The 9,863-nt window shown below is 43.2% G+C and overlaps 1 long non-coding RNA gene across 1 annotated transcript in view; it reads right to left on the reverse strand.

Moving 5' to 3' along the window:
• Nucleotides 1–5,771, reverse strand: part of LOC148141743 (uncharacterized) — a 30,702-nt gene extending 24,931 nt beyond the window's left edge. The window contains exon 1 of the long non-coding RNA XR_015752434.1: nucleotides 5,636–5,771. This is a non-coding gene — a long non-coding RNA (uncharacterized LOC148141743). The remainder of the gene's footprint in view (nucleotides 1–5,635) is intronic.
• Between the last annotated feature and the right edge of the window lie 4,092 nt (nucleotides 5,772–9,863).

The raw sequence follows: 9,863 nt of genomic DNA on the forward strand, positions 1-9,863 counted from the left end.
GGCATTATACTTGAAAAGTAAAATTTTTCAGGAGTTATAGGGAGGGGAATAAATTATAGTGCTGTCATGGAGATGATGGGCCAAATGACCTCCTTACATTAAGATTCTGTGATCAATGCACCATGACTTTCTACACAGAATAAGATTAGAGTGGTGCTGGAAAAGCACAGCAGGTCAGGCAGCATTTGAGGAGCAGGAAAATCTATGTTTCGGACAAAAACCCTTTATCATGGATTCCTGATCAAAGGCTTTTGCCCGAAACGTCAATTTTCCTGCTTCTCGGAAGCTGCCTGACCTGCTGTGCTTTTGCAGCACCACTCTAATAATGACTCTAATGTCCAGCATCTGCAGGACCCACTTCTACCTTTCTACACAGAATAATCAAATATGGCAATTCCTATTTTATCGAGCAAACATTTTACTTCACTTTCGAAATATGATGGTCAAACAATGGTTAGCCTTCATGTTCACCCCATTAACAACCCATGAACCGTTAGAAACATTTGTTAAAACTGAGATATCTCAGCTTATGTGAAATGGGCCAACAATAACTTGGATTCATGTAGCAGCTTTAACATACCAGAAGTCCGAATGTTACTTACAGAAATATAATCAAAATAAAATACATGACCGAGCCAAGGGAGGACACGTTGTTCTGGATATGAAAAAAGGCAACATCTATTGAGTATAGCATTTGTACTTTGTTGAACCACTGTTTCCTGAAACTGTTGTCTATTTCATTGTTACCATAGTGTTTTCTAAATTCAGTTGACCAGTACTTTTTATGAAGGTAACAAAAAGTTTGCAAGTGACAATAGACACACCTTAGCAGCAGAATAATACACCATGTCACATGATACTGTGGGCATAGTGTCTCTGCCCTATGAAGCAGTGCAGCACCTGACTTCCCATAAGCAATGCCACTTGAGATCTGCTAGCTTCCTGTTGTTTAATTCCTGCAGCATAACTGCAGATTCAGACCATCTCTTCTGAAAAGCTTTAGTCCTTTGTCAGCTAGTCTCCCAGTGTCTCCGCATGTTGTTCAGTATTCTGTCTGACTCTCTCAGTCTCTCTCTCTCTCTCTCTCTCTGAAGTACATGTGTGAAAGTCACATCTTTTAAACAGGTTGAATTTGCCCGGGAACAAGGTGAGCCATTGTTCTGATTTTACATTCCCAGTTCAGGGAGCCTCAGGTGACGAGCAGTCAGAGTCTGTGGGTTGTGTTATCCCAACCTCATTTGCAAAAGGTATCCTCAGGAGAAAGGATGCCTCATTGAGTTACAAAGTCAGAATTTTTTGTTATTTGTACTTAGGACGCGAGTGATGCTGGTCAGACTAACACTTAATGCCCATCCTTAATTATTCTTAAATTGATAGGCTTGTCAAGCTATTTCCCAGACACCCACACTGCTGTGGATCTAAGAATATATTTAGGGCATGGCATGACCAGCAGATTTCATTCCCTAAAGGATATTAGCAAAGCAGAGAGGTTTTTACTGTAAATCTATATTTCATGGTTATCATTTCTAGAAATATAATTTTAAACCTCATTATTTATTCGCAATTCCTCAGATATTGAAGCAGTTGATATCAAGATGCAGCAAGTCCTGGACAATATCCAGGCTTGGGCTGATGAGTGGCAAATACCATTCATGTTTCCCAGGTGTCTGGCAATGACTATCACCCATAAGAGAGAATCTACCCCTCACCCTTGATATATAATAACTTCACAATCATTGAATACCCCACTATCAACATCCTGGGGGTTACTATTGATCAGAAACTGAACTACCCTAGCCATATAAATAAACAACACTCAAGATGCTTGACACCATCCAGCACCCAGCTGCCTGCTCTATTGACACTACATTCATAAACATTCACTCCCCCATCACCAACACTCAGTAGCAGCATTGTGTGCCATCTACAAGACACACTGCAGAAATTCACCAAGGCTTCTTAGACAGCACTTTCCAAGCCTATGATCACTACCATCTAAAAGGGGAAGGGCAGATATATGGGAACACCACTACCTGCAAGTTCCCTTCCAAGCCAATCACCAAATTGACTTGGAAATATATTGCCATTCCTTCAGTCAAAGCCCTGGAACTCCCTAACTAATAACATTGTGTCTGCTAGCAGTAAATGGACCACAACTGCTCAAGACAGCAGTTCAGCACCAACTGTACAAGGGCAACTAGGGGTGAGCAATGAATGCTGGCCGAAAAAAAATGACCACATCCATGAATGAATAAAAAATTCCCTGGATGTGGAAGTAGATCCACAGAGCATTAATCCAGGTGTCTGGTTTACTTGTGTAGCACCGTCACCACAATGCAGTCTGCCCTGTTGGTACCTAACACTTTTATGATGCTGACTGGCAATGATACTCCCTCTGAGCTAACAAATAGATAACCACCTCCTGCAATTGCTCAATGATGACTGAGTACACAGTATATTTACACCAGTCTTTGCTTCTGTTTCTATGCCCTTTCTGGCACTTCAGAAGCTTCATCAGGGGAATTAAGCATTGCCTTTTACTTTTACTGATCACAGCTGAGGGGCTAAAGCAGGGAAGAATTCGGCCAGCATTGCTCTCATTTGCTCACTGCCCAGTGAATCGAAGCACAAGTGTATAGATCGATAGTGAGGACTCAATAGGTCTCAACTGTGCAATCTCCAAAGTAATCCAGTCCTAGCTGACCACCCACACTCCCACTATCTGTCATATTCGCTGTCAATATTTTTAAAACTAGTAAACAAAAGCACTAAAAGCACTTTTTTTTTCCAAAATTTGTTTTCTTTCTCTCTCCAGAATTGCCCTCAACAGAATCCTGGATATCAACTTCTGTTTCCTGGAGATTCCAAGGCAATCATACAGCATTGGCAACACTTCCTATGCAATCAGTGTCTTTGGATTCACGGCTTTGGTCAAAATGTCAAAGGACTTCTAACATCTTGAGACCAGGGGGTGGGGTGGGGCATAGAATATTGGAACAGCAAAAGAATTAAACATCATGAAGACGGATAACTGTCAAAGGCAACTGGACGATACACTCACGGGCTTAAAGAAGTAACAGAAATTTTACATTTCAAGGTGATTCCTTACAGAAGCTGCATTGTGTGTGGGAGTGGCTAGTATTAACAATGAGACATATTTGTCGCGGAGCACTACTCTGTGTCACTTGTAAAGCTTGGCAATTTTAAAATAACTGGGACCCACGGCATCAAGAAAATTACAAAAGCAGTCCTTTCTATTTTTGATTTTCTTTTTTGTTTTCTTTATTTTCCTCGTCATCCGATGATATCAGTACCCTCACTGCAGATACCTCTCCACAGGCAATGACTACCTTCTTGTATCTCACTGAATGACTCGTCATTATGCTGAGTATCCCAGTTGTCTGCATCTGCCATCAGTGTAGAGACAGCAAGGGGTGAGAGCCCTGGACTATTACCAACTCCCTCCCCACCCCTAAAATCACACATTAAAATCCAACATGGACCAGAGATAGAAGATGGAATCATAGATGGGCAATCTCAGGTGGAGATTGCAAACCTCTTATGCAGGTGCTGATACACGAATGGATTAGAAACGAGGGGTGTGACAGTATGCTCCCCCCCATTCTATTCTGTGTGCTTGCTTCTAGCTGGAATGCCCCTGCCTCTCAAGATACACTAACACAGCCATTTTATTCACTGGAAATTTCTTCCAGAATTTGGTTTTTGTCGCCTGTGACTGAGAGATTTAAAAGGGGATATAAACTATCCAGTGACTTTCTGTTTTTAAATGGGTTACCTGAAAATTTTGTATATGACTAGTCAAAGGTATTACTTTGAAAATAGAAATTTCAGTTTTCTATTTAATCCAGTGTGGGGAAATTTAAATTAATCTTAAACAGGTACCAGACATCTGAAGTCAGGGTTTCTCTCCCCTCGTTGCCATTCCCATTTTTATCCACACTTCTTCACACACTCCCAAATCTTTTATCCACCAATTTTTCAACATCCAGCTCCTACTCGCAATTCCATTACCAGAATCCTAATCACCTTCCCTTCCAACCTCTGCCTTTCTTACTCTGAACCCCCACTATTCCACCTCCTCATCCCAACTCCCGGAAAAGCCAAACCGCTCCAGCAACCCAATCTCAAACTCTGACACCCAATTTCAATTCACATCCAGTCCTCACCTCTCCACTCCCAATGTTGCCATTCTCACCCAACTTCCAACCATGCCCCCTTCAGACTTGCCACTGCTATGCCCAATCCCACTTCTAGACACATACTCCACTACCCTCTTTTCCCTGCCTGCCACACCTCCTCCCATCTCCAACATCTCAAGCTTAACCCTCCTGCTTCAATCCCATTCCCACACTCACTCCCATCATCCCCAGTGTCATCCTCAATATCACCCCACCACCATACCCACCTTACCACCCCTCCATCATGTTCCTCATAGTCTCATTACCGCTCCACTCTTGTCCAATTTTAAGGTTTTGACAAATGGCATCAACTTTGGGACCCAAGACCCTTGGATGGCACACAGTCAGGAGACCCACTGATTCTCACTAAGCAGCCTTTACCATCTCTCAATGCCACTTCCATTCCCCAGATTTTGATTTCACCAGCTCTGCTTTACTAACACGAGGGTTTTATTTTTTCCAAGCACAATAGATAATGCTGGAGACACCAGGCTCTAAGACCTGAAACATTATGCTACCTGTTTCCTTGTAAAATATTGTCCAGTATTTCAGCATTTTCCGTTAACATTTCCACTCTCCTATACATTTCTAGATTAAACATGCTATGGAGTATATATAAATGGCACATTCTAGGAACAGGAATAATTATCCACTGACACCCCTTAGCCCCTCTCCAGTCATAAAGCACTTGCAAAACGCCTGCAAAACATTTGCTATCTCTTCTGAATGTAGTGCAAACAAAAGCCCAGCAAACATCAAAATTCCAGACAATGGAATTTAAAGAGAAGGGAATACTTCAGTGAATTCACAACGCTGAGCGAAACAGCCACTGGAATACAGTTTACATGCTGAATGTATTTCATCCAAATTTCCTTATTTTGGCGAAAATGGGACGGGGCAGGAGGAGGACTGGGTTAAGGGTGAGTGACAGAGTCCATGTCGATTCAATCTTGTCTGCTGGCCCTGAAAAGTCAACCAGGATTTGCACTCTGAGGAGCTCTGGACAACTCAGCAGTCTTGGCTCTCTCGGTTAGCACCCTGACTGTCGTGAACCACCCGCTGTCCTTTTCCCCCCCACTCACAACAACCCGATATCCCGCCTCCTCTCGGCTCATCAGGTCCTCCGCAAGCCTGCCGAACTCCTGCAAGCGGGTTGACAATGAAGAGGCTGCGCATATTGTCAGTTTGTGGGTGTCTGGCACTCCATCCGGACTCGTTCCCCTGATCAAGTTCATGTGTCTGAGAGGGGTAATGATTCCAAATTGGGACAGGGAATACATGGTCATCTCGATAACAGACCCCGACCCAGCACAGACCCCGAGTTATCAAATAACGACAAATGGGGGGGGGGGGGGGAGTACACGATTCAATCTAATTCTGTAGCTAGCAGGCAGTATCTCCCCCCACAAAATAATCAGAAACAGTGAAGCTGTTACCTGTAACTGATGAAACACTTTCCCATCTGCTGCTGGTGGGGGAAACCTTCGTGAATTCTCATCTTATTGCTGTGGTGATAGAGACATCTTCAGTGGTTCACAGGAGCTGGTACTCAGGCGGAATACTGTATGACACACCTGCGCTTTCTCTCCGCTCAAATAAGGCTCACTTCTCTTACATCAGGACCCATGTGTGCTCTTTGAATGAGGCAGCTCCTTGCAGCTCTCACTCTCACTCTCTGGTAATTTTAATGAGGTGGGAGTCATCCTTCTCACTAATGAAGTCGTCAGCCCTTTCTCTGTGGGAGCGGGTCCCTCCCCATCCACCGCCCCCACATTCCTGTCCCTGGTGAGCAGTCAGCTCATAACATTTGGATGCGACTCTATTCATTTCTCTGTATCAAGCCTGGCAGGCGAATCACTGCTGGCAAGCAGGCCCGTGGAGGGCAGCAAGATTAAACCACCCTCAGTCCGGGGGCTACAGACACAGCCGTGTGTACTGGGCAGTGCATTACCTGCTGCAAGTCCTTGTGCTGTCCAGGAATCAGCGCTACTTAGACAGCCAGCTAGCTCCCTGTGAATTAACCCCGGTAGCCCCACACTGCCGTGATATTTTTACACCATGACCTAGTTGCTTCTAAAATTGGAATTATTTTTTGAGAGTTACGTGCAATTAATGAGCAGAGTATAATTGATGATTCTTAGGAAAAAAAAAGGTTATGACCGGACGGAGAGAATTAACACGAAGCGTTAGACGCTTGGTTTCTCACTGCTCTGTTTAATTTCCACTCCTCCTCTGTATCCTCCTGAAATTGCTGGCTTTGAATTGCTGCCTGATTTCTGAGGCAAGAAGTAGGGCAGGTATCTGTAAGCCCGGTGTTTTTTTTCTCTCTCTCTCTCTTTGACAGTCACACACACACCTCCCCCAAAACGCATACCTTTTCACACCTGTCCCATTTTCCCATCTTGATCGATCTGGTACATAACAGAAATGTCCATTCCCTAGTGGTTGGGGGAGGGGGGAGGGGGACGTTTAACTGGGCTACTAAGCCACCGCCCATTCCTGATTTAAAATATTCAACGTTTAAACATTCGATCTAAAAAAAAGTCAGTGGGATCTTGCTGCGCGGAGATTAGACGGGGCAGTGGGCAACATTCCAAATTCCAAAATGTAACTAAGTGGCTGTAAAACTCTTTGGGACGTCCTGGGGGTTATTTTAGCCACTACATTGTTTATTTCGAGGTGACAGATTAAGCATACAACCCGCTGGAACTGTGTAAACTGTCTCATTTCAGGTATCTATGTTATCAGCGCCTTAGTTTTGGACATTCTGTCTGATCAAAAGACAAAGGAAATAATTTGCTTATTATTCGTTTTGTCCAAGGAAGGGATTCGATCATTGACGCGAAAGTGCAAGTTCATGGAGAAACAGGAACTGGCATTGGGAGCTTTTCTCTGAACAATCATTGCGGGAGTCAAACTCCATCTCGGAGACTGCAGACTGGGGGAGTGCTGCACCGTCGGCGGTGCCATCTCTCTGATGATACAATAAACCAACATCCCTACTATCCTCTTATATTCCAGATCTCCAGTAATATTGGGAGCAGAGCTGGGGGGTTCTGCCCGATCAATACAAGAATAGATTAATAATCAAAATACAAATAAAGTACTGCACCGTGGATGCTGGAGATCCTTAATAAAGACGGGAACTACTGGAGAAACTCTTTAGTCACATGGAACTCGAGATGCATCTCTTTCCACAGGTGCTACCAGACTTGTTGGAGAAATTCAGCAGGTCTGGCAGCATCTGTGTGTAGAGAGAGAGAAACAGAGTTAACGTTCAGGTTATAAACACAGAAACTGTTGGAGAAATTCAGCAGGTCTGGCAGCAACTGTGTGTAGAGAGAGAGAGAGAAACAGAGGAAATGTTCAGGTTATAAACACAGAACGTGCTGGAGAAACTCAGCAAATCTGGCAGCATCTGTGTAGAGAGAGAGAAACAGAGTTAATGTTCAGGTTATAAACACAGAAACTGTTGGAGAAACTCGGCAAATCTGGCAGCGTCCGTGTAGAGAGAGAGAAACAGAGTTAATGTTCAGGTTATAAACTCTGAAACTGTTGGAGAAACTCGGCAAATCTGGCAGCGTCCGTGAAGAAAGTGAGGACTACAGATGCTGGAGATCAGAGTCTAACAGTGTGGTGCTGGAAAAGCACAGCAGGTCAGGCAGCAACAGAGGAGCAGGAGAGTCGATGTTTCGAGCATAAGCTCTTCATTTGTGGAGAGAGTGAAAAAAAGAGCTAACGTTCGGGTTTTAAACACACAAATAACCAAAGCACAAGCAATTCAACTTAATAGAGAGAGAAATAGAGTTAACGTTTCGAGTTCAATGACCTTTCTTCAGAACGAAGCTTCTTAATTCATTTATTTGCCTTCTATTTCTCTCGAACAGGTGACCTAGTCATTACCGTGTTGCAATTTCTTGGAGCTTATTCTACATAATTTACTGGACTTTTAAAAATATTACCATAGTGGCTACATTTCACAAGTGACTTCTTGGTTTGAAAATGCTCTAGGGAGAGCTGAGTTGTTTCTCCAGAGATGCTGCCAGACCTGCTGAGTTTCTCCAGCAATTTCTATTTTTGTTTCTGGACGAGCTGGAAGGGTTAAGGGTGCTACAAAAAATATAGCCTTTATCGCCTGCTGAAGAACAATCAGCTTCCATTTAATTTCAGAATGTACCTACATCACAACTAGACCTTACAAACTTACTGGAACAAATTAATTGCACTTAACTAGTCTGTAGCAACAGAATATTTCACTGTACATTGCCGTTAGCAAATACATCATTCTCAAGCTAACTGCAAGCGATGCCACGGGAGATTGGCTCATATCTAATAAATGTACTGTAATTGTATTGAAAGGTGATATTTAATAGGTAATGAGCTAGTGATTACCATTTAATAAACTTGCAAAAAATTTCATCACGATAATAATTTTTTCGCCATGGGCGCCATACAGAATAAGCTGCAGGGGGCAGTGTGACTAAGGAGCATCTGAGACAATACTCTAAGGAAGGCTTGATTATGGACCCTCATACAATGAATATTCTGAAATCCGCATACATTGTCATTTAATAAAAAGGGTCGGTCAGTCTTTTATTTGAATTTTGCGGTCCCATTCCCCCACCTTACAAAGGCTTGTGCCCTTAAAGGGGCAGGTATTCTGCCTTAGAACATCTCAGTGCCTCGGAGAAACACTGCCAGGGGCCACAGTTAGAATCCCATCAGAAACAATAAGGCATCTCAGTGTGACTTTGATTTCTTGCGACTTCTCTCTTGTAATTTTAAATTGCTCATTAAATCCAACAATGAGATTACAACCTTGGAAATCATCCTGCCATGCCTGTTCATTTGCATATTCATTCTGTAACATTAATATGGCTAATTTTATTCCTTTTTGGACGCGATTTGTTTTAACTTTGAAATGTGTCAGAGCAATCCGTGTTAGCGATGTGTCACCATTCCCAGATGTCTCTTTGACTAGGTTTATTAGAGACACAGATCTAATACAGTGCCTCAAAATGAGAGCAAAATTTTACGCGTAAATTGTTTCCAGTGGCAAGCTGTTGGTAGACGCGATGGGCTGAATGGCCTACTTCCATGTCTTATAATCTGACCAAAGGAGACAGACTTGGCAATAATTGGCAAGGAAACCAAAGAAGGGATGAGGAGGTTTTTTTGCTACTCTGCAAATTGTGATCTGGATGCACTGCCTGAAGACTGGGCGAAAGTGAGGACTGCAGATGCTGGAGATCAGAGTGTGGTGCTGGAAAAGCACAAGCAGGTCAGGCAGTATCTGAGGAGCACGAGAGTCGACCTTTCAGGCAAAAGCTGTGCTTTTCCACCACCACACTCTCGACTGCCTGAAAGACTGGTTAAAGCAAGATCAAAAACAACTTTCAGAAGGAAATCAGGTAGGCACTTTGAAAAATGGGTGTGTGGGAGAAGCAGTAGAGTGAGCTTTTTATTAGATACCTCTTTTAAAAAAAAACTGGTACCTGATGGGCTGAATGGTCTCTTGCTGCAGTGTCAAATTCTGTGATTCTGTATATTTTATACTGATTAAAAACCGAAAGAACTGCAGATGCTATAAATCAGAAACAAAAACAAACAAATGCTGGAAAAGCTCAGCAGGTCTGGCAGCATCTGTGGAGAGAAACCACAGTT

The sequence above is a fragment of the Chiloscyllium plagiosum genome, unplaced genomic scaffold (assembly GCF_037043375.1).
Source record: "Chiloscyllium plagiosum isolate Xiang-an unplaced genomic scaffold, Cpla_swu_hap1 HiC_scaffold_32, whole genome shotgun sequence".
Classification (NCBI taxonomy): domain Eukaryota; kingdom Metazoa; phylum Chordata; class Chondrichthyes; order Orectolobiformes; family Hemiscylliidae; genus Chiloscyllium; species Chiloscyllium plagiosum.